The 25692-nt window shown below is 40.7% G+C and overlaps 1 pseudogene; it reads left to right on the top strand.

The window, feature by feature from the left end:
• Positions 1-3186: 3186 nt before the first annotated feature.
• On the top strand, positions 3187-3879 carry LOC143621758 (kiwellin-1 pseudogene; annotated as a pseudogene).
• The last annotated feature ends 21813 nt before the right edge of the window (positions 3880-25692 follow it).

The raw sequence follows: 25692 nt of genomic DNA, 5'->3' as shown, positions 1-25692 counted from the left end.
AAGTTACTTAAGATTTGTGAGTAAAGACTTAGTTAACCCTAGTTTTTTGTTTTTTAAATTTTGATGCATTATGTGTTGTATATAAAACAATAAGTTTGGTACCTCTTAAAATTTAAGAGGTCCCTAACTCATGCTTTATATATAGTATAGATAATGTTTTCATATACAAAGTACTGATATCAATCATTTATGATAGTTTACGTCTTGATAAGTAAAACTAAATCAAATATGGAAATTGAAAATCACACAATGATGCAATTGGTGAAAATTGATATGTTTTGTCCTAATGGTTGTTTTGATCAATTTAAAGGTGTTTTTTCTACATGTGGTTATATTTAGTCTGTAATCCGTAATGTAAAAAATCTTACAAGTATATGATCACACACACATATATTAGAAATTGGATGAATATGGTTAAGATTTATGGACAACCCCATATGCAAACTTAGAGAAACTTATGAAAAAGACACTAAAATATTGTCAAACATGTGTGGTAGCACTGCTAAAGTGTTTAAGAAAAACTAATTAAATTAAAAATGGCAAATAAAAACAACAAAATGATGCAATTGATAAAAATTTATCTGGTTTTGATAAATTTAAAGGTAATTTTGTCTCCGTGTGGTTATATTTACTTTGTAATCCAACTAATGAGGTTACCCGAAACATTGTGGCGGGTGTATTTTTTTGTTGGCTAGTGGCTACATTTAAATTTAAGCAAATCCAATCTAAAGTTTTTTAGGTAAATATGTTAAAAAATAAAATAAAAAATTATCAAAATTACATTAAAAGAAAACCAAAACACGATGCAATTACATATAGGGAAACCAAAGGTATGGCAATGCAATGCTCATATGTACATACAAAGAAGATCATATTATAATTCCGATAACATTGGCAACTAAAAATTACCACAAACATTATTTCATATCTACGAAAAGCAACAATTTCTACCCCATTCTAAATGTTATTAACAAACTCTATAACTATATTTCATGTTGAACATTATCAATTGAATAAGACCCCACTCAAGTTTTTTTTACTCAATAACTGCTTCATCCTAAACCAAATCCATAACTCCTACAATATCCCCAAATCTTGGTCTCAATCCTTCAAACTCTAAATCGAAATCCATGTGTTAGTCGAGTTACATATATTGTTTGTTTACTATACATAGACAACCTCTATGAAACCACCGTATCAATCAACCAGCCCTTTCTATAAGAACGATTTATCAATTATCATTCCGCATCAATGTGCAGGTTGGCGTCAACACATATACGACAATACACAATAATAAACAGTATCCTCTGAAGGCGCCTAGGCTCTTGTATGCTTCGGTGGCGGAAGTTCATCATCCGGCGTGGCCGGTGCTCGCGCTTTCCTACACAAGGACACCATTCGGCATGTAGGCGTGCACCTCATGATCAAGTTGTGTTGGCCATCGGTCACCATTGTAATGATTGATTGAACACCGGATTTCCATTCATGAGGTGTTAATTGGTGGTTGTTCGTTGGCAATGGGGGAGGTCGTGTAGGCGGCGCCTAAGATGTTATGATCATATTTATAGGTTTGGGAGCGGTAGCAGTTAATAACAGTTACTAAATTGAAAGTTGGGTGAATTACACGTGTAAGATTCAGATTAACATTGTTGACAACCAATTCTAAATGTAGTAGTGATAATATGATAGGTGTTTAGGTTGAATAAATGATACATTAGTTGGCCCTAATTAATGTATATGAGCTTTGGGTGAAAATGGGTTTAGATGGGTTAATTAGTTGAAACAGAGGCGGATTCAGTGTTGAGCCAGTGGAGCATAGGCATCCCCTCAAATTCATATTTTTTTCTAAAAACATCTAATATAGTAGGTTCAAAGACCCATGTACCCCATCCATGTTTTGTTAAGTGCACCAAACTCAACTTTTTAAGTCCAACTTTTCAAACGCAAGTTAAATTTTGCTTTCACAAAATAACAATTAAGCTTAGAATTTTTAATTGTCTAACCACTTCATCAATTAGCTATTAATATAGTGATATATTCTTGAGTTTAATTAGAGTGCCATAAAAATTAAACCAAAATATGATATTATTCAATGTGTCATTTCTTTTTTTTTTTAATTCTACAATATTTAACTTGTGTTTTTTTTTTAAAAAAAAAAATTGTACATAAGAGCTTTGAGCTATGACAATTACGGAAAAGCTTTTGTCAATTGTAATATGTATTTTGTTTGTTGTGTTTTGATGAAATATATTGATTGCAGAGTTGCAGGTCTATACATGGTTTATTTAATGTAATTTCTATTGACCCAACTTATTTTTGTTTGACCTTGACTTGACCCGTTTTAGGTTGACCATTTTTGGAACTTGCTGACAAAAATTTCTAGATCCGTTACAGAGTTGAAAACTAAATAAAGTTGGTCAAGTGGGTCGTAACTATCATAAATATCTTGATATATTAAATGACTTAAAGATAAGTTTGCTAGGAGGAAGTTCAATACATGAATTATGCATGCAAAGATGATTACAGATCAAGAAATAGATTATCGTTTTTACATAAATCGATGAATCTAGTGATGACTTATCTCGATTTTAAATGCAGAGCTTGTCAATCTTGAGTTTGTTGATCTACAAAGCACTATGAATCAACATTAATGTGTAGAAACACAAGTGTTTATTGGCAATGTAAATACTAAGCACAAACAAATACCATGTTATATTAATTAGCAATTATTGTGTTTATTTGCGCATTTCCGATTAATTTGAGTTTTAAATATTAAACCTTTTATTTTCCCAAGCTATATTAATTAGCAATTATTGTGTTTAACTGATTTGCTAAAGGATGTGATGCAAAAAATGGCAATAATGATAACCACATTGTGCGGCTATGCGCATCAGATGTGAAGTGTAACACAAATGTAAGCGTGACATCTATCTTTGGCAAATTCCTTTGTCATGCTTCTATAATTTAGTAGTCAAACAAAACTGCAGGTTTTGTACAATGAAAAACAGCCTCCATACAAGACAAGATAAAATTATACCAACTGCATAGTGGACAACTTTCAGGTCTATTTTTAGATTACTTGAGACGGCATTCATGTTACTTTATTATTCTAGAAAAGAGACAAACAAAACTGTTTGCAGGAATTGTCTTTACACTTATAAGAATGCTGCTGAAGAAGGTTGTCATAATAAATTAGTTATAAGTAATAAAAAGTTTGACTACAAACTAGTCTTGCTGCTTAGCCAATCACTATAAAAGCACAATCACTTTGCCTTGCTAGACATCAAACACCATTGTAAAAGAGACCACAAACTAAAAGAGAGAATGAACAGGTTCCACTTTATTCTTTTACTCATTCTCCTTGCAGCAACTTATTCTATTCAAATCAATGCCCAAAATTGCAAACCGAGTGGTGGTATCCGGGGAAGAAAACCATCTCCTGGACAATGCAACACAGAGAATGATTCAGATTGTTGTGTGCAAGGTAAGTTCTACACCACTTATACATGCTCCCCTGCGGTGACAGGTGCTACTAAAGCAAAACTTACCATAAACAGCTTCCAAAAAGGAGGTGATGGTGGTGGTTCATCAGAGTGTGACAACCAATACCACTCTGATGACACGCCGGTTGTGGCACTATCAACGGGATGGTACAAGGGAGGGGACAGGTGCCATAAGTTTATTACCATTAACGGAAATGGGAGGAGCGTGAAGGCTATGGTTGTGGATGAGTGTGACTCTACTATGGGATGTGATGATGATCATGACCATCAACCACCTTGCCCAAATAATATTGTTGACGCATCAAAAGCTGTGTGGAAAGCGCTAGGGATCTCAGAAGATAATTGGGGAGATTTGGATATCACTTGGTCAGAGTAATATATACTTGTCGAAAGGTTATTATGCGTTTTATTGTCTGGTGAATATATATGTACTATGTGAAGCTATACATTTTCAAATTGGGTGTTTTATAATATGATTAATTAAAATGCCAGGTAACAATATAGCCAGGATTTGGAAATGGTTTATATTCTGCTTGAATTAAAAGCGTTAGGTCGAAACACACACATATTATAATTCAGTTTAAATGTTATCACGTACACAATTATTCAAGGAAATGAAAGAAACAAGTTCACCAAATGTTAATGCGTACACATAGGAGTTGTCTCCTTGCCCGATCAAACGAAAGGTGCCTATAAAGCATGTTTATAATAAAATCTTGATCAACTTAATCAAAACTTTGAGAGCGGAGATGAAACTGTTTTAGAAAACATAGTGAATTCCAGTATTGTTCCTTGCAAAAGAAATTAAATATGAGAAGTCGAAGAAGCTAAACTGCTATAGGAAGTTTTAAATATCACAAATAACATGGCTAAGCGATATGAGTTCTTGTATGTCTGATTATTAAATTGTTGATGTTGCATCACGCACTACTCAGTACATAATATGTTAAATCTAGTATCTTCATCTACCAAAGAAGTGCATAATTAGCACACATCACATTGGCTCGAACCTACAATGAGTTATTATTTGTAACTAAAAGTTGCTTGTTGCGGTAATATGTTGAAGCAAGTTGTATGGAAATCATTGTTTTAAGAGATCCAAATAAGAAAAACCATCTATGATAGATGTAATAAAAATGTTTTCATATACTCAAGTCCCGTATCGATAATCAACACAAGAATTAAACGAATAACTCTCATTTATATTAATCAGAAAATATCACTCGAAAAACTGATTACAAACCCTCAAACCCTAACTCGGTTTGACTCTTGATGAACCCTAACTCGGTTACACCAAACTCACCTCTTCTAATGTCTAACCATAACTCGGTTTATATAGACTAACCCTAACTTGTTAGCCAAGACATTACCAGATATAATAAAACCTAATTATTGGGTTGGGCCTTACACTTGGGCCAAACAACAATTGACCCAACAATCACCCCCGCAATTGTTGTACCCGACTTACCCACTCACCCCCTAATTTCCTACTCGAAATTGGCGGATCTTCAACTTCACGCTTGTCATTCTTCTCCTGATTCTCCTGAGGCATTTCATGATCTCTTGAAATGTTCTTTCGGCTCCACTTGGCTAGAAGACACACTTGCTTCGCTTAATCATTACACGTCTTCCCTTGGGCTTGAATCACTTTCTTGACCGCGCGTTTAGTTTCTTGAACACTCTTATTTGGACTTTGAACTTTGGAACTTGGATCTTTGTTTGGAATCTGACTCGTAACCGGCTTGTCTTCTTTCAGTCCAATACTTTGAAGATCCCTACCTGCAAAATTCTTCATTCCGCTGATAGATCGTTTACCGAGACTTGTTATTTTGAGACTAATCTTGTACAATCGATTCTTGGTCCTTGTCACCTTCATCAAAAGCTTACTTGTATCATCTTTAATGGTTAGCAAATCATGTTTCATGTGAATCTCGCATCCACCTTCCAATGCTTGACCAAGACTTATGATATTGCACTGTAAGCTCGGGATGTAGTAGACATCGGTCAACAAACGTTGATCTCCCTTTTTCCTTCAATTAAGATCGACCATTTTCATCGAATATCAATACAAGATTCATCTCCGAACTTCACCTTTCCCGTGACTTGTTCATTCAATTCATAAAAATACGATTTATTACCCGTCATGTGATTCGATGCTCCGTTGTCAAGATACCAAACATCTTTCTCCATCGGCTCAGTTTCGAAACGCTTTGTGTAACATCCCGAATTTCAAATAATAATATTTTATATTATTCCTAACGGAAAAGTTTGCTTGGATTAATAAATAAATAATAAGGAAGGAAGATAAGTAAGCTAATTAAAGAGAGTTAATCATGGACTAAAAAGGAAAGATGGGCCTTAGGTCCATGGGCTTAAGGGAGTATAAATACCCCTTAAACTCTAAATCTTTCCATTTCCATCCAACTTATCCATCTTATTCTCTCTACACCTTAAAAACACACACTTAAGCCTAATACCCCTCCCCTAGCCGTCGGCCACCATCCAAATACACAACCAAGCATCGTAACTTAGGATCTTCAATCATACAAGCAAGATAACAAGTCCAAGATCGTATATCAAGCAAACCGTAACCTAGCAAATGATTAAAGGTATGTTCTTGATCTCAAAGCTTACGTTTTTATGAATGGTTAGCCATGAAACTTGAACATAGGCTAGATCGGGTCTAGATAAAACATAAAGTTGGCAACTTGATGATTGAAATGGACGTAATGGACTCATGTTTAGACACAGTTCATGAAGGAAACCATAAGTCTAGCTTAAAGAACGTTTTTATGATAAAGGTTCAAACTTTATGCTAGAAACGGGTTAATCTAGGTAGTGGGATGATATTAGGCGATTAAACCGTTAAGGAGAGTGGTTTTGATGGTTAAAATTTATATTATGGACTGTTGAAAAGTTACCTGAACCTGGATGTTTTGATAAGGTAGAAAATCTGAAGGTGAAGGCATCAGACCAGGGTTCTCGACGACCTGAGCCTCCGTCTGGGGTTCTCGGTCAACGCGAGAACTCGGTCAAAACGAGTTCTCGGTCAAAGAGAATTCTCGGTGACCTGAGTTCTCGGTGGCCAGGGCTTTCGGTAACCAAGGTTCTCGTCCACAAGGTTCTTGGCCATTGAGTTCTCGGTCAAGAACCAGGTTCTCGATCAGACAGGAATTCTCTGCCAAGAGTTCTCGGCTGACCCAGTTTTGTTTGGGCCTGACCTTAGTTGGGCCTAAGTACTTTAATGGACAGTTAGGCCTAGCCAAAGCCCATAACCCACCTCAACAAATAAGCCCAACTTAGAAAATAACTTAAAATGTTAATGGAAAATGAGTTAAGACAGTTAATGAAAATAAAATTTTTCCAAGCTAACCTGGCAACTTAACCGCAGCCAGGGGCTCTGCCCCTTGGACCCCGCTAGGGGCTGCCGCCCCTAGAACCCCTTTGCCAGGGGCGCTGCCCCCGAACCCCCGTTCGTTGTGGGTTATGTAAAGATAGAAATACGTTATGAGTAGCAATAGTTAATTAATACATGTAAATATTATACAGTTAGCCGTGCACAGCTCAAAGAAGGGAATAACTAATACGGTGAACGTAATCGCATTCAGGTGAGTTTCTAGCCCCATTTCTTGTTATTTTTCGGGGATGTGTGCATACTCGATGTGATTAGTTAATACACTTACCTTAAGTGGTAAGTGTATGCCTATTTATGATATATGTGTATGCTATAGAATAATGCTTGACGGTACATGAACGATCTTCGGATATTGCATGTACTTTCAGGAGATAGTTAGATGATGAGAATGTTTATATATATGTTGTATGTATGAAGTATGTATGTTATAGAATATGAGTATAAAAGAAAAAATGTAAAATATATAAATGAGAAGGAAGGTATGATATGAAGGAATCGACGGTAAAGGGTGGCAGACCCTAAATATCTGTGAAGAAGGGTGGCAGACCCTAATAATATCTGTGAGGTTATAGGGCGAAAGGCTCTTTAAGGGTGGCAGACCCTAATAATATCTGTGAGGTTATAGGGCGAAAGGCTCTTTAAGGGTGGCTGACCTAATAATATTTGTGAGGTTATAGGGCGAAAGGCTCTTTAAAATGTAAAGTATGTATGTAAAGAAGGATAAAGTGTGAGTTATGAAAAAAGAAAGAAAGAAAGAAAGTATGAAAGTAAGAATGAAAGTATATATCTACGGTATGAAAGAAAGTAAAGGAGGACAAGTATGTAATATAAGAATGTATTGTAAGTTGAATGTATTAACTAGAACTCACTCAGCGTAGCTGACTTTTAGTATGCACGCAGGTGAGTAGAATGAGGCAATTAGCTTGAGGAGGACACATGGCAGGGTTGGATGAAGCTGGCATCTGAGGATTTTGTTATGATGTTTTATTACTATATTTTGCGTTATGTTTTAAAAAGACAAATATGGATGATTGTAATGAAGGGTTGACTATTTTATTATTCCGCGAAAGTTTTTAATTAACTCTGATTTTAAAACTACGTTTATAAGTAAATCCAACGTCCAAATGTGAGGCACCGGTAACGGGGTCTTACACTTTGGAATCACACCGTCTTCATTTAGAAAAACCGTTTTCTGATCACCTTTTATGATAAATAAACTTGGATCAAAATCATCAATTTTTTTCAAATTAGATTCTTTCTTTTTCTTCATACGTTCCGGAAACGTAGTCGCAAAGTGACCGAACTCATCACAACGGTAACACTGAACCTGTGACATATCTTTTCTTCTCCAATGACGATCATTCGTTCTTCTTTGACCCTTATACCTTGACCCACGATGTTGGCCATCTCGGTTGTCACAACCATCTTGATCCTCATCCTCTCGGTCTTGACCTCCGGTTTCCCGGCCTCTTCCACGTTCTTGTGAACTCGGCCAACCCTTACCTCGGCTACCGGACTGATCATACGACTTGCCTTGGTAATTACTTTCTGTCCGATTGAAAAGTAACTGACCTTGTGAATTTGAAGTGCGTTCTCTCCCTCGTAGACGTTCCTCAAACGCCTTAAGTCATCCAACAGCATCGTCAAACCTCATACTATCGAGATTAACCGTTTGCTCTATTGAGGCTACCAAGTTGAAGTATTTGTCTGGAACCGCGTCAAGTAACTTTTTCACCAATACATCTTGCTCGAATACGTGACCAAGACCCGTTGCCTTTGAAACCATACCGGTTATTTTTTCCGCAAACTGATCAACAGTCTCGTCTTCCGCCATCTTGAGTTTCTCAAATTCACTTTTCAACGTTAGTAATCGAGCCTTTTGGACTCGCTCGGCCCCAATCGAGCATTCTTGTATTGAGAAACCTGAAGAAGAATATTACCTTCCATAACTTGGAACAAAAACGACCTTGCCATTTTATTCTTCTTCGCATCAGTAACCGCACCCTCAGTCGATAATAAAGAGTCAAACTTCCCATAACTCTTGATCATCTAAGATCGCTTCCACCACAATCGCCCAGGTGATGTAATTAGTTCCGTTCAGCTTTGGAACCTGCAACGATATCCCCCCACTCGCTTTGGGTTGGATTATCGACTCTTCTTTGTCACCGGCCATTGACGTTGTTAAACCCCTTTGCTCCACTACGTTGGAACAAATACATACAACTTAGTCTGAACAACTTTTCAGAACCGAACTGATGTGCTAAAAACAGTCAATTAAATATTAACTAAATTAAACAAGTAATAAAAACAAGACCTAAGACTCAACTAAACAAAACACCGGCAAGTGAACTGGTCAATTGTACTAAAGCTAAGTAAGTCCGGAATATCGAACCCACAGGACTCTCTAAATTACGTAAATTAGCTAATTAGACTCGAATTACGACACGACTATTTATTATTAATGCTTTATGGGGGGATTGTAAACTAATATTAAACTAAGAAAACAAATAAGCAAGTAAACGAGAAACAAGCAACTAAACACAAGATCAAAACCAATCAGAGAAGGAATCTACCTAGGTAAGAATCCCATGCATCAACAATCATCAAGCAATGGACAAATAACATGATTATGGAAACTGATTCTAAACGTATTCATCTAACAAACCCTAAAGGACCCTTGACGGAATCAAACGAAATCCCAAAGAACAATTATTAAATTATTAAGCAATCAATATTATTGATTTCCTTACAGTTATCAAAAAGGGTTAATTAATAGTATCTAAAGCAAGCAATCTTACGAAACACAAAACTCTAGATAACTTGATAAACTTAACATGACATCATGAACAAGGATCAACACAATAAGCAAAAATATTGTCACTACTATCTTAGCATGCAATTGACCAAGACACATGAACAACTCCTCACCTTACAGCTATGGGAATTTAGCAAAGCATTCAAAATCCTAACCAACAATTAACAAGCTTCTATGATCTAATAGGCTTATTCAACCATAATAATCAAAACACCAAGTAATGATTAAACATAAACCCTAAATCTAAAGAACACAATCAAAAGATAAAAGATCTATGTGAAGCAATAGTTAATAATCAATCAAGATAATAAATACTTATACGCATCATGAAAACAAAACCAAGTCTTTACTATTAAATAACGAAATCCATAATCAAACAATAGTCCAAAGCAAGAATCAAGTCTCAAACATGTTCATCAAACCTAGGTAGACATGGAGTCTAGCCTAAAATCATTATTAAAAACAATCCTAAACAAGTATTAAAAACAAAGAGGAAAGACATGACAAATAATGAACAAGGAACGAAAGTTAGAGCGATAAAACCCTTTGTGATTGATCCTTGAACACCCGGATGAAAGAACTCTTGATCCTCCTTGGTTCCTAGCTTCAAATCACCTTCAAACCCTTAATAATTCTCTCAAAATCGGCTGCCCAAAGTTGTAGAATCGGATTGGTTATAAATATGTATATATAGAACGCATAAATGGCTTGGACTTGCAAAAACGAGTTACCAGAGAGGCCTAGGCGCCCCGCGAAAGCAAACTGCCTTTTGCCTTAGCGCGGCGCGGCTTGCTTTTTCTTTGCTGACCAGAAAGCCTAGGCGGCCCCCGAAGGCATACTGCCTTTTGCCTTAGTGCGGCGCGGCGCCTTTCTGATGTAGCCCACGAATTATTTTTGTTATTTCTTGTTAATTGTTGCTAAATCATCTTAGATATCTTTCTTGAACTCCAAGTAACGCATAGAAACTTCTAGACCTCCCTTCCCTTGATCACCAAGCCACCATCTACATGAACATAAATCAAAACTCGTAAGTGAAGTAATCATGTAACAAATGATGAGCAAAACAACTTAAACTTCGCATGAAAAGATAGAAAGAATTAAGTTTAACATGCAAGACACCAAACGAGTTAAAACACGATAAATATATAAAACTTGACTCAAAACCTTAATTAATAAAAGATAAACCAAAACACGAACTAAAACGAACTCGAAACATTAAATAAACATAACTTTACAAGGGATCCGAGATATATAAATACATGTATATCACGAACCCACTTGTTCGTAAAATAAAATAACTCAAACCTTGGTTAAAACCTAACTCGTTTAACCCAATAAAATACGAACTCTGAATTTAACCGGCTTATCCAACCCGAATAAAACTTAGCACTAGGTAGTGGTCAAACCTAGTTGTTTAACCAAAAAAGAAAACAAATTCGTATACTTTCCTTTTGAATCTCAAAGTAGCTACAGAAGCTTCACAACAAAAGTCAAGATTCTAACCAAATTGTTTGTTTTCTTTGGATTACTCGTGATCACCAAAATAACTCCTTTGGATTTTTTTTCAACCAAACAAATAATAATTTAGGAATCCCTTAATTCCGATTCAATAGCAGGAACAGAACAAAACAATTAAACCCCACCTAATTTAATTGTTCGATCAACCACTGGATACCTCGAAACCAGGGTCAACCCCAAACTAAATCCTCCGTTTCTCTTTAGCTCCTTCAATCTAACAATATTACTATTCCGATCCAACTTGATCGAACCTCCCTCGTATCGATTTCTTAAACTTGGCTCTGATACCAATTCAAGTCTCGTATCGATAATCAACACACGAATTAAACGAATAACTCTCTTTTATATTAATCAGAAAATATCACTCTAAAAACTGATTACAAACCCTCGAACCCTAACTCGGTTTGACTCTTGATGAACCCTAACTCGGTTACACCAACTCACCTCTTCTAATGTTTAACCATAACTCGGTTTATATAGACTAACCCTAACTTGTTAGCCAAGACATTACTAGATATAATAAAACCTAATTATTGGGTTGGGCCTTGCACTTGGGCCAAACAACATTTGACCCAACAATATACAAAGTACCGATATCAAGCATTTATGATAGTTTACATCTAGATAAGTAAAACTAAATCAAATATGGAAAATGAAAATCACACAATGATGCAATTGGTGAAAACTGATATGTTTTGTCCTAATGGTTGTTTTGATCAATTTAAGGGTGATTTTTCTACGTGTGGTTATATTTAGTCTGTAATCCATAATGGCATAATGAATAAAATCTTACAACTTACAAGTATATGACGCACACATATATTAAAAATTGGATGAATATGGTTAAGATTTAAGAATAATCCCATATGCAAAATTAGAGAAGCTTATGAACAGGACACTAAAATATAGCCAAGCATGTGTGATAACACTGCTAAAGTGTTCAAGAAAAACTAATTAGTTAAAAATGTCAAATGAAAACCACAAAATGATTCAATTGGTGAAAATTGATCTGATTTGTCCCTAGGGTGGTTTTGAGCAATTTAAAGGTGATTTTGTCTACGTGTGGCTAGTGGTTATACAGTAGAAACTCGATAAAAACTCGATAAATTAATACTCGATTATTTAATAAACTCTCTAAGATAATATTTTTTTTGCCGGTCCCGACTCGGGGATAGGGTGCTAAATTAATAGTTTGCTAAAATTATAAGATAATACATTTTTGATAATTTCGTTAGACCCCATATAAAATATAAATTAACAATTCCTTTATAGCATATTACATGAATGATTTATGAAGTTTTTTTAAAAAATGACTCAATTGTCTTTTGTTTTTTGTTGAAATCAATTTCCCCTTGAATCTCGTCTCTAATTTTCCTTAGCATGGTAAGAACTTCTGGTATTGTTTTCTCATAGCTCAACATAAAATTGTTCAATGTGATTTGTTTGTGTTAACCTTCTTTGATCTAGTATTTATATAGAAAATATTTTTAATGTCCATAAAGTGATACATTGAACACAAGAAGCATAATAAGGTGGGAGATTAAAGGTTTCTTTCAAATTGGGCTGTTCATTTGATATACATGCATTGTATACAATAATTAAGTGGAAGCTGAAAGGTATTTGTAAACTAAGTATTCTACTATAAATTAATAAAATATTAATTAATATATAAATTAATAATTATTAATTTATCGATTAATTAATAACTCTTTTAATTAATAAATTTTGGTGGTCCCAAGTGTATTATTTTATAGAGTTTCTACTGTACTTAGTGTGACATCCCACATCGGTTGGGAAGGAGAATTAAGCCTTCTTTATAAAGAGGTGGATACCTTCCTCATCATAACGCGTTTTGGGCGCTTAATGGTAGTGGATGAGAAGAGAATTCCACAGTTAAGTGTGCTCAGGTGGGAGTAATATGAGGATGGGTGACCACCTGGGCAACCAAAAGCAAATCCGTGAGGCGATGATGATACGCCGCGGCCAAAGCGGACAATATTATGATGCGGTGGTAGCTGGGTTGTTACAGATGGTATCAGAGCCAGGGCCGGACCGGTGGTGTCAGCGAGGACGCTGGACAATAAGAGGGGTGGATTGTGACATCCCACATCGGTTGGGAAGGAGAACTAAGCCTTCTTTATAAAGATGTGGATATATTTCCCATCATAACGCGTTTTGGGCGCTTAATGGTAGTGGATGAGAAGAGAATTTCACAGTTAAGGGTGCTCATGTGGAAGTAATATGAGGATGGGTTACCACCTGGGCAACCAAAAGCAAATCCGTGAGGTGATGGTGGTACGTCCCGGCCAAAGCGGACAATATTATGATGCGGTGGTAGCTGGGCTGTTACACTTAGTTTGTAATCAAATATGATAGGTGTTTAGGTTGTATAAATGATACATTAGTTAGCCCTAATTAATGTATGAGTTTTGGGTGAAATGGGTTAATTTGGATGTGTTAATGAGTTGAAACTTGAAAACTAAATAAATTTGGTCAAGTGGGCCGTCAACTATCAATATCTTGATATATTAAAAATATATGAATTACGCATGTAAAGATGCTTACAGATCAAGAAATAGATAATCGTTATTTTCAAGTTAGTTAAATGCTCTATGGTTTGGTTGTTTATATGTAAATAAACACTTACCGAATGGTATTGGGAACATATGAAAATCACATGTGGCTTGCTATACAATAAACCACGGTCAATCTCATTTCATATGTGTTGGGTTTATGGAGGCTTAACTGGGTCTGGTAGAAGACATCTTTGCGACATATTAATTAAATGAAGACCAGTGGCAGGCCTGACCAATATTATTTAATTATGACCCATTATTAGTTTCTTGGAATTAAGTTCTAAACCCTAATCATATATCTATTTATACTTAGCCCTTTACTTGTAATTCCTTATCACGAGTGAGGTAGAAAGCAATAATTAAAAGTATTATGGTTGCAACCCGTGGACGTAGGTCAGTCGACCGAACCACGTACGTAAATCTCGCGTGTTCATCTTCGTTTATATTATTCTCTTACAGATTATTTGTGTTTTGTGTGTGTTTCAATACCTGAATTCCTAACAAGTGGTATCAAGAGCCGTGATTATGATTACGCATGGGAGGAACACAACGCGAGAGAAATTGTTTGGATCGAAGGGTTAAGTTTTATTTGGCAGCCGGCTACTAAAACATAAGTTGTTCGATCAGAGGTATTGATTCATCAAACTCCACCGTTTTTTGAATTATCTCCCATCAAAAAACGAAAAAGAATAGAGATCTTGAAATAGGTTTTTCTAGATTTTTGTCTTATGTGAGCACATCCACCATCCAACGCCAAAGTTAAATCAAAAAGTCAACATAAGTTTCTTTGTGGTGTTAATTTATTCCAAGAAAGAAGATAAAAAAACAGTGGCCTTTTTTTATAATTTGAGCATCGATAAAAAAAAATAGAAACGAAACATTATATTGTTTCCTTTTTTTGTTGCTTAATCTCGATCAGAAAGAAACCGGAGGAACAGGTTTGCGTGTCTAATTTGTTTCAGTTTTGGCTTGGCTCAAGTAATATTGGTTGGTTCACGTTTTTTTCTTTGGATTTTTTTTTGCGGTTGTCGAGCAGTTTAGCCGGGTGGTTTTGTTGTGGTGGTTTTGTTGTGGTGGTTAGCGGCTATTTTGTTCGTCCGAGATTATTTTTCTGATTGTGTTACCGAGATCCAAAGTTGGGAATTCTCAGTTTGAGATAATGGCTGAGAGCGGAAAACTTCAGATTGAGAAGTTTGATGGTAAAGACTTTGGTTGGTGGAATATGCAAATGGAGGATTTGCTGGTTCAGAAAGATTTGGACATGGTATTAGGTGAAAGACCGGAGAAGACAAAACCAGATGAGTGGGACACTTTGGATAAGAAAGCCAAGGCATTTATTAGATTGTCATTATCAAAGGATGTTGCGTTCAACATCTTGAAGGAAACCACGGCACGTGGGATAATGAATGCTTTGTCTAATATGTATTAAAAGCCTTCGGCATCTAATAAAGTTTTCTTGATTCGTGAGCTGGTGAACATGAAGATGAAAGAAGGAAGTTCAGTTACAATACACATCAACAAATTAAACTCGATTTTGTCAAGACTTGGGTCAGTTAGTATCAAATTCGAGGATGAGGTTCAGGCTCTACTACTGTTATCGTCCTCGCCTGATAGCTGATCAGGGACTGTTACAGGATTACTAGTTCTACCAGTGAGTTCACTTTTGATAGGATTCGGGATCTTAATCTAGGCGAAGATGTCAGACGAATAAATTCAGGTGAATCATCAAGTGATTTAATGTATGTTGGCAGAGAAAGAAAATATAACAGAGGTAGTGGGAGCGGGAACAGGAAAAGGAGTCAGTCTAGGACTCGGAAGGATGTGGTATGTTGGAACTGCAATGAAGCGGGGCACTTTAGGAATCAGTGTCCGAATGATAAGAATGAAAAGAAAGAAGTCAACACTGCAGAAGAATGCCCAGAGGATGAGTTTTTAGTTCTTAGTGTTGAGGATAATGTTGATTCCTGGGTCATGGAATGAAAAGAAAGAAGTCAACACTGCAGAAGAATGCCCAGAGGATGAGTTTTTAGTTCTTAGTGTTGAGGATAATGTTGATTCCTGGGTCATGGATTCTGGTGCTTCATTTCATGCTACTCACAGCAGTGAAGCATTGTAGAATTTGAAGGAAGGTGATTTTGGTAAGGTTAGACTGGCGAACAATGATGTTCTTGATGTTACGGGCATGAGTGACATGAATTTAGTTACTTCAGCCGGTTCATGGACCTTGAAGGATGTTAGAGTGATTCCAAGCTTATGTGATGAACATGGACATGAGGTTAAATTTGAGAACGGGCAGTGGAAAGTTGTGAAGGGAAATCTTGTCATCGCTCGAGGAAGAAAGAGGGGTTCGTTGTATATGGTCAGTTTATCGTCTGAGGGAGTGACCGACCCAGTTACCAAAGTCCGGTTCACAGAGTCCGGTGGGCAGAAGAAGGTTTGTTTTGCAGGAGATAAATAAAGAGCCACATGTCAGATTCAGGTTGAACGTGCTAGAAGAGGTTGAGAAAAACCAGTCAGAGGTTTTCGTGGTAGTGGGAGCACTGGCAGTCAGTCAGTCAAAGCTTTAGCCAGAGTTACCAGACAGTGGGTTAAGATAAGCAGTATTTCAGCGGTTAAAGTCTTTCTAGAAGATTACATGCTTAATATGGAGAGTGTTGTTTGTTCTCAAGTTATTCCAGGATTCGGCAGTTCATGTAAGTGGGAGCCGGTAGGTACAGAGAACGAGTCGCTGGCAGTTGTAGCTACGACTGATGTGTTGGAGCTCAGGGGAACTTCAACAGGCGTTCATGTTAACTGATGAAAAGGCAGATCCAACCAGGAAGACGAGGAAGATCACAAGAGGTACAAGAGATCATCGGTAGGCAGTTTGAAGATTATCAAGCCTCCAAGTGGGAGATTGTTGGGTTTATGGAGGCTTAATTGGGTCCGGTAGAAGACATCTTTGTGGCAGATTAATTAAATGAAGACCAGTGGCAGGCTTGACCCATATTATTTAATTATGGCCCAATATTAGCTTCTTGGAGATTAAGTTGTAAACTCTAATCATGTATCTATTTATACTTAGCCTTGTACTTGTAATTCCTCATCACGAGTGAGGCGGAAAGCAATAATAAAAGTATCCGGGTTGCAGCCTGTGGACGTAGGTTAGCCGACCGAACCACGTAAATCTCGCGTGTTCATCTTCGTTTATATTTTTTCTCTTGCAGATTATTTGTGTTTGTGTGTGTGTTTCAGTACCCGAATTCCTAACAATATGTACTTGCACGTAATTGATTAACTGAACTATAAGGAAGTGCACGGACAAGCACAATTCATATGTAATAGGAATAATAGGTTCATCTCCTTGTTTGTGACAACATCCCCTTGTTTGCAACATGTTTCTCGTCGTAAAATATAAAAGTGACTGAAATCATCAAAAGGTTCAATATTATTCATCTCAATTTGAAGATTTTTCAACCAAGCTTAGGCCATTTTCCCAACAGAATCCTGAGCAAACTTTTGTGGAATTATTAAATACAAATATTATATAACGGTTCTATTGTGTTTATCTAATTTGCTATACATGGGAAGGATGTGATGCAAAAAATGGGAATAATGATAACCACATTGTGCGGCTATGCTCATCAGATGTTGAAGAGGTAGGTCCTAGCAGAGCCCAGTTGGACCCGCAAGACTCACCTTAAACAGGGACGTCTGCGCAGAGACCAACTGGATCCGCAGGACCAACCATGCTCAGAGACGTGACGTCCTTACGCGCAGTACGCAAGCTGGTCCCGCAGGAAAAGCCTCCCAATGGTGAAGGACTCCGCCTGTCCCCGCAGCCTCGGATACAAGCCATTAGGGAAGGCCACCCGCGCAGCATGGCTACACGCACAAGGCACTTAGCTCTCGATCATTCAGTGTCACCTGAAGGAATGAGCAAAGCCGGGAGCAATCCCGCACAGAGGCGGGAGGGGGAATACTCCCGCCCAAATAAGCCAGTCTGTATACTGAAGGATCTTTTACTGTACCTGACGAGGTATGGGCGAAAGATCTGATCAGAGATACGACAGCTCACTGATACAGTATGGCGAGCAGCATGCTCCTGTACTGTATCACTATTAGCCGCTGCCTACTCACCAACTACTGTCATACCACGTGCGTAGCCGACAGTTGGTGGAAAGGGAATAGTATACAGCAGGCCTGGTCACTATCAGCCGCTACCTACCCACCAACTACCAGCAGGGCACGTGCGTAGGCTACTGTTGATGAACAGGAACACTGTTGCAGCTGGCCATACCTCCTTGGAAACCTACCTTCGGCTATAAATACCCCGAATGGTATGATCATCTAAACACATTACATTATCTTATATCATCATAATATACCTGATATCTGCTCTAGCAATCTCTTAATATACTTTTATATTTAAAGAGCAATCTAGTCTGATTCTCACGCCGGAGGGTGGTCACAAGGAGGAACCCCCCCCCCCCCCTTTCTCAGTGACGAGCTCACGGTGTCTGTTTTGCAGGTTATCAGAAGAACCATCTTCCAAGGGTCTAACCCCTCGTGGGAAACAGCTATCCAACCCCCAGTTTACCAGTAATCTGTCCGGGGTCCGGTTAGTGTTTCTTCATTGGCGCCATCCGTGCATAAAGCTAGAACTACAATTTTCTCCAGTTTTTTCAAACTTTTACAAAGATGGTTAGAGAAATTCCGGTAACCACAACCCCAGCTACTGGGGGGAATACCGGCAACACAGTTTTTACGAACACTACCCCGGCTACCGAAGCCGGGGCAAGTGAAGTAAATTTTACGAACACTACCCCACTTACCAAAGCTGGGGCAAGTGCAGTAAATGATCGCCTACTGGGATCCACCGATACCCAGTTTGAGAAACGAAGACTCCCCCGCCAGACTCTCGATGAAGTTAAGGCATGGGCGGAGGCACGACAAAAGGAATTCCAGGCTGAGTTGGACGAACGCTTGCGTTCCGTGCAACAGGCCGACGAATTCGAATACTGGGAGGATGACTAGGAGGAATCCGACTCCGACGCGAACCCTCGCCATAGGGCAAAAGGGAAGCGTAAGGAAACGGAATCCCAACCGAAAAGGCATTTTGGACAAGCCTTCAAACCAAAAAGCACAGGTGGAAGTCCACGAGACTTCTCCAAAACGTTCAGACCAAACGTTGCAAATGCAGGAACGTCCAAGTTTGCAAGGGACATTGCGGAAGCAATCGCCCCAAAGAGTGCCAAACAAATGCCTAACATAGGCACATATGACGGTTTATCTGATCCAGACGATCATTTGAACAGGTTCATAGCGGGGGCAACCGTCAGCAATTGGACGGAACCCACGTGGTGCTACATGTTCCAAATGACGCTTGTTGGGGCTGCTAGAGCTTGGTTTGATCGTCTACCGGTCAACCACATCTACGACTGGGCAGACTTCCAACAGAAGTTTAGCCAACACTTCAGCCAGCAACGAAAGTATACCGAGGAGCAATGGACAATCCTCAAATGCATACGAGAGGAAGATGAATCTCTGCCAAACTTCATCACTCGCTTCAACTCAAAGAAGCTAAGTTTGGGCAATATCAGCGAAGATCTTGTTCGCGCTGCCTTCATCCAGGGCGCACATGACCCAGAGCTCATCCGCACCCTAACGGGTAAAGATGGCATGCCATCCACATGGGATGGCATCATGACAGCAGCAAAACGCTATGCGGAAACGGAGAAGCAACTGGGTAAAGATCTCCCACAGAGCACAAACCTCTACACCCAGAGGACGAGAGAGGACAACGTCCTCACAGCCCGACTAAATAAAAAACGAAAGCTAGGCATTTGGCAGTCAAGGGTAAACTTTGACACCTCATCCGGCTTGCAACATCGGTTTGGCGGAAGGGATAATGTACAGCCGCACCGAAACTCCAGATGGACGCCACTCACCAAAAGCGTCACTGAGATATTCGCCACTGAAGAGCTCCCGTGGCCAAAACCTCCGATAATCCGACATCGTCACGATGCTGATCGGAGCAAATACTGTGACTTTCACAAGACAAAGGGCCACAACACTGAAGAATGCATAGATGTAAAAGACATGGTCGAAGCATTTGTCAGAGATGGGACGCTCGCGCACCTCGTGGCGCAATAAAGGCTGAGCAGGCGGATGCGTGTAGAACCCCAGCTGGGGAAAACGAATAAAAATTCCAGCTTCAACATTGAGACTACATGCTGCGTAAAGAACGAGATCCCGAACCAGGTGCGTATCGGCTCGATGGCGCTCCCATCCCAACATGGAAGGGAGCTCATTTACACAGTTTGCATGTAAATCAATTCCAATTTGTAAAGAAAAGGCAAGAGCCACTTCTAATGGAAATGATTCTCTTTAGAACATCGAAGCTGATGATTTTACATTTATACTTTTCTGAACATTGGTAATGGCATTCACATTATGTGAAGTCGTTGCGTGGGAAGGCGGTTCTACCCGCACAAACCCAATAATGTGAAAAAAAAAAAAAAAAAAAAAAAACCTTCACGCAGGTCAGTTGAAGGAGAGGTTCAGCACCCAAAAATGAAAGTGCAGGTCTATCCGCACGAATCATAATGGGGAAACTGAACAATAACCTATTGACAACCGCGCGTCGAACGGTTCAAAACTTATCCTCAAAGGATGAGGAAAACCTACACGCAGGTCAGACATGGGTAAAGTTTTGCCATCCTACTAAGTGCAAGTGACGGTTCTACCCGCACAATCACGAAAGAGGAAGCAAAACTTCAGACCTATTATCAACCACGTTCAAAGGTTAACTTATCCTCAAAGGATGAGGAAAACCTACACACAGGTCAGATATGGGTAAAGTTTTGCCATCCTACTAAGTGCAAGTGACGGTCCTATCCGCACAATCACGAAAGAGGAAGCGAAACTTTAATCCATTATCAACCACGTTCAAAGGTTAACTTATCATAATGCCTTAGAAATTTCGAAGAAAGATAAGGAAAACCTACACGCAGGTCAGATGAAGGTTAAAGTTTAGCCATCCTACCAAGTGCAAGTGACGGTTCTACCCGCACAATCACGAAGGAGGAAGCGAAACTTTAACCCATTATCAACCACGTTCAAAGGTTAACTTATTCTAAACACTTGGAAAATTGCTAATTTAAACTAAGTATGCAAGTCATAAGTTTATAAAGCAAGGAACCCAGAGAAGGAAATAACAATCTTAGCAAAAAGATTAATATTCCAAATAATATATTACAAGAATGGCCGGGCCTAAAAGAATAAAACTATACAAGTCTATCTTAGCAATGGGAAGGGATCTTCAGGATCAAGCTTCAGGGCCGCTTCCACTTGGACCCGCTCCGTCAGAAGAACGGAGTGGTTCGAGGAACGCTTTGAGGACAGCTAACCCATCATCAGCAACAGCTACTTCGTCCACCTTTTCCACCACTGGATGCGGGAAGGCGGCGTATTGGTTCAATGCTTGGTCATAAATGGCTTCGGTATCCACATCGAACAAAGGGAAGTTGGAAGGCGGGACGCCTTTCTCAACAAACCCTAGACCAAGCAGGAAGCCGGCCTTTTCCCCATCCTCATGAGAAGCGTTGAGGGCTGCGCTCATAGCATCATCGTAAGAGGTCTCTGAAAAGACCCGACGCACAACCTACAAAGAGAAAATACAAGTATTAGAACCTTTTCTTACAAAAGAAAAGCGTGAAGATAAAGCTAAACATACCTGAGGCAACGCTTCTCGAAGAAGCCATTGGAGGGCAGCTTGAGCTTCGTTATGGGCGCGTTCGGCTTCGCTCTTGTTAAGGTTGGCAAGTAAAACTTCCTTTGCGGCAGCCTCTTCGACGCCCTTAAGCTTCCGCTCGGTGTGGTCAAGCACCCCCCTTTGGTCCAAGATTTCCTGGAGTTTCTTGGCATCTTCCATTGCCAAGGCATCATGAGCGCGTTGGAGAGCCTCTAATTTGGCCTTGAGCTCCTCATTCTCCACACGCAAAGGCTCAGCAACGGCTTCAGCCTTGGCAGCCCTCTCGGTTGCGTTTCGCGCAGTCTCCCTGGCCAGCCGAAGCTGTTCATTCACAGCTTGGGCAGCCTTGGAACGGGCCTCGAGTCGCGCCTGAACTTCAACCTCGAGGGCCTTGAAGGCCTTCTCCTTGTCGGCGGCAGCTGCCGCCAGCTGTTGGTTCTCCTCCCGAAGAGCACGCGCCTCAGATACGTCCTTGGCGCGAGCTGCTTTCAACTTGTCGTTTTCACGACAAAGCAGCTCGACGCGTGGCTGCATCCGGGCCTGGAGAACCCGAAGCTCATTGGTTAGCCTACCCTCATGGTAGCTAACCATGGCTTCCCCCAACGCACCCGGGGGAGCAGCGTGGCGAGCCCAGTCCACGCACTCCACAGGTGTGCGAAGGGTTGTTCCTCGGCGGATGTTCCATCGTGGAACATACACTTCATTGGAATCCGACACTGCAAAAGAAACAAAAGCAGTAAGGAAAAGATAATAAAAAAAACATAAGGGAAAAAGAAAGGAACCCTACGCACCTGTAGGGTCAATGACAGGCCGATAGCCGCCAAACCCATCACCTGAACCTAAAGGAAATCCATCCAACAGGTCAGGCAGACGGGAAGGTGGCAAAGATCGGCGGGAAGCCCTGCGCGTACCTGATGGTCCGGCCGTCGGTGCCGGTGGCGCGGGCATGGTGGCAGCCGCCGTGGTCGCCGTTGTGGTCGCCGCCGTGGTCGCCGCCTCGTCAGCAGCAGCAGTAACCGCCGGCTCCGTGAAGGATGCTGTAAATATCGCACTCACGGCCGGCGGTGACGTCATCTCGGCTGGAACAGTCTGCTCAGAGGGAGCAACTGAACCAGCGGAAGCAGGCGCAGGCACCTGGGTTGACGCCTCAGGTAGGCTGACCAAGCCTATCGTCATTGGCGGAAGGGTACCCCTCTGCGCTTCACCCCGGAATGCGTCAACATCCACGCCTGCACAAAGAAGAAAGTGTTAAATTTATGAAGTGATAAATTTACAAAGACAAATTATGATTGTACTTACGGGTTTTCTTGACCCTGAACGTACGGACGGGCGGGGAGGAACCCGATGGAGCCGGCCTCTTGGTACCGATCACCGTCGTCGTCGCTGGTTTTCCGGAGGTAACAGTCGTAGCCTCCGGAGCAGTGGTCTTCTCACCACCGGGGTTCCCCGCCACCTCTTCATTATCTGACTCGGAGTCAGATAGAACCACCGGATCAGCTGTGGAGGCCTTCTCATTCCCTTTCCCGCCGGCAACCCTCTTCTTCCGCACCAACGGAGGAGCATCTGAGGATTCCTCAGAAGAAGACAGATCAGGAATTCCAGCAGCGGGTACAGCATTGAGGGATTGAGGAAAGAATATCGCCTTACCTGGCCGCCGGTGGCTCAGGATCTCGTGGCCCAGCGGATAGACCTCCACAAACCGATCCGCCGTTTGCTCCAGGATGGGCAACTCGCCCTCGTCCAGAGCACGAGTACCCATCCGCGCGGGACCGTCGGTTTCCCGCGGGTACAGAAGCGACTCTAAATCATTTCCCCCTGAAAGAAAAGAAACAGTTAGAAGACAAACTCGTATCAAAAAGAAAGACAAGACATACCATAGGGAATAGAGTTCAAACCGTATTCGAGAAGGATGGGAACCTGAGACGCATCCTTCCACACCCGGCTCATCCCTAACATGACCATCCCGGACTCCGCAAACCGGTAAACCGGAGATTGGACCCGGGATATCTTCGAAAACCATTCCGCCTCCTGGTAATTGGGGGCGTGAAGGCTCGGTATCGCTTGGCCATTTTTAAACTTCATGGCAAGGGGGATGGCGCGGGCAGAAATGTAGAAGAATTCCTGCTTCCACGCGCGAAGACTGCGCTCGGTGTCGCAAATCTTCAGACCCTTAATACGGGTCGTCAGGGTGTACCACCCCTGGATGCACCTCCAGGTATAGAAGGTCATCAGGCGGTCCACATGGGGCTCGATGCCCAAAATCCGGCACACCCACTCAAAATGGCGAATCTTGGCGATCGCCATGGGGTGCAGCTCGGTCAAATGAACACCGTGCCTCTCAAGGACACGGTAAACAAATTTTGTCAATGGGAATCTAAGATTCCCATAGACAAAAAATGCAGCATAAACCCCGATCTTGCCTCTGGGGGCATCGTACACGGTCTGGTGGGATTCAGGAAACTCAGGCTCGAGATGATCGAGCATGAACTTCCTGACAACATACCGGTACTGATCGCCGGGCAGAGCACACTGGCACTCGCCAGCAGTACCCCTGTCGTCAGCTATAGCTTCAGCATCACGAGAAGACATCTTGCAGAGGAAGAAGAGAACGATTTCGAGAGAATGCTCGATTGAATAAAGGAGTATTCGCCGGAAATCGCCTTAAAGATGAAGAGAAGAGTGAAAAGTGTGAATTGCAAATAACCCTTTCCCCCTTTATATAGTAATCGCAATTAATGCGGTGAATTTAATGCGGAGGAGAGAGAAATCGAAGGTGCAATGAAACTATGACACGTGGCAAAAAGCAAGCTGGCAACAGCTGTAGAAAGGACGTGTGCCAGTAATTTCGCGGCCACGCGCCCGAAAAATCACGCCCACGCGCCTGAAAAAGCGTCTGGAATGACCATGTTCTGTCACGTCACCATAACTTCCTGCACGTCCTGACACAGTCAGAAGAAACCGTCGCACGACGTTTCAGAGGTTTGGACTGTTCTTATCTTTTCACCAACTCTTCGAATTTCAAAATTCAAAATTCGAAAATATTAAAAAGTAAGCGGGAAAATACCCCTTACCCCTTGGCAAACAAGTAACCGTAAGACGGATGCGGGTACAGTGTAAAGGCAAAACCCTTCACATACCTAGCACCCGCAGGGAATTGAAGCCAAATAAACCTTGGCAAACAAGTAACCGTAAGACGGATGCGGGTACAGTGTAAAGGCAAAACCCTTCACATACCTAGCACCCGCAGGGAATTGAAGCCAAATAAACCTTGGCAAACAAGTAACCGTAAGACGGATGCGGGTACAGTGTAAAGGCAAAACCCTTCACATACCTAGCACCCGCAGGGAATTGAAGCCAAATAAACCTTGGCAAACAAGTAACCGTAAGACGGATGCGGGTACAGTGTAAAGGCAAAACCCTTCACATACCTAGCACCCGCAGGGAATTGAAGCCAAGTACCTCGGCAACCAAGTGTGACACCCGGTAAATTCCCAATCCCTTAAAACAACCTAAATATTAGGTAATTTTGTTATGTGCGCCCTGCGCGAGCGCGCTATGTTAATCAGCGCGTGCATTTGTTATGTGCGCCCTGCGCGAGCGCGCTATGTTAATCAGCGCGTGCATTTTGTTATAGGCGCCATGTTAAGAACCTGCGTGGGCATATGTTATATGCGCTATGCGCGAGTGTATTGGTTTTATGTTTCTATAACTTAATGTTGTCTAATGGGTTGACCGTCTCGCATGATGCTAAGGCGGGTGCATCCCAAATCGTTTATGCGCGTGCGGAAGGGGAACTAACCTCCCCGCATGGCGGGAACATTGAGAACTAGTTTGTCTGAAGCTCCAAGATGGAATTGACTTCAACATGACTGATCACTATGTTGAAATACCAAGACCACCTGGAGAATCTACAAATGAAACTCAATGTCCCTGACTGCGAGAAGGTCACGCACCTACCCGCAGCAAAGAAATGTCCTTCACGCAGAAAGCTATGCGCACAAAGTAATACGCGCAGAACACTTAGTCTATTCTCCAGTTGTAAGGAGATTACTCCCGCCCAAAGGGAAACAGTAGCGTGTTTCAGAGATTTTCCACTTTTTACTGTACACTGACAAAGTACCTGAAAAAGC

Source organism: Bidens hawaiensis, unplaced genomic scaffold, assembly GCF_021521415.1.
Source record: "Bidens hawaiensis isolate Kalapana, Puna unplaced genomic scaffold, B.hawaiensis_p1.1 tig00002935_1, whole genome shotgun sequence".
In the NCBI taxonomy this organism is placed as follows: Eukaryota; Viridiplantae; Streptophyta; class Magnoliopsida; order Asterales; family Asteraceae; genus Bidens; species Bidens hawaiensis.
Note: the sequence above shows the minus strand (reverse complement) of the source record. Positions and strands in the feature narration are given on the sequence as shown.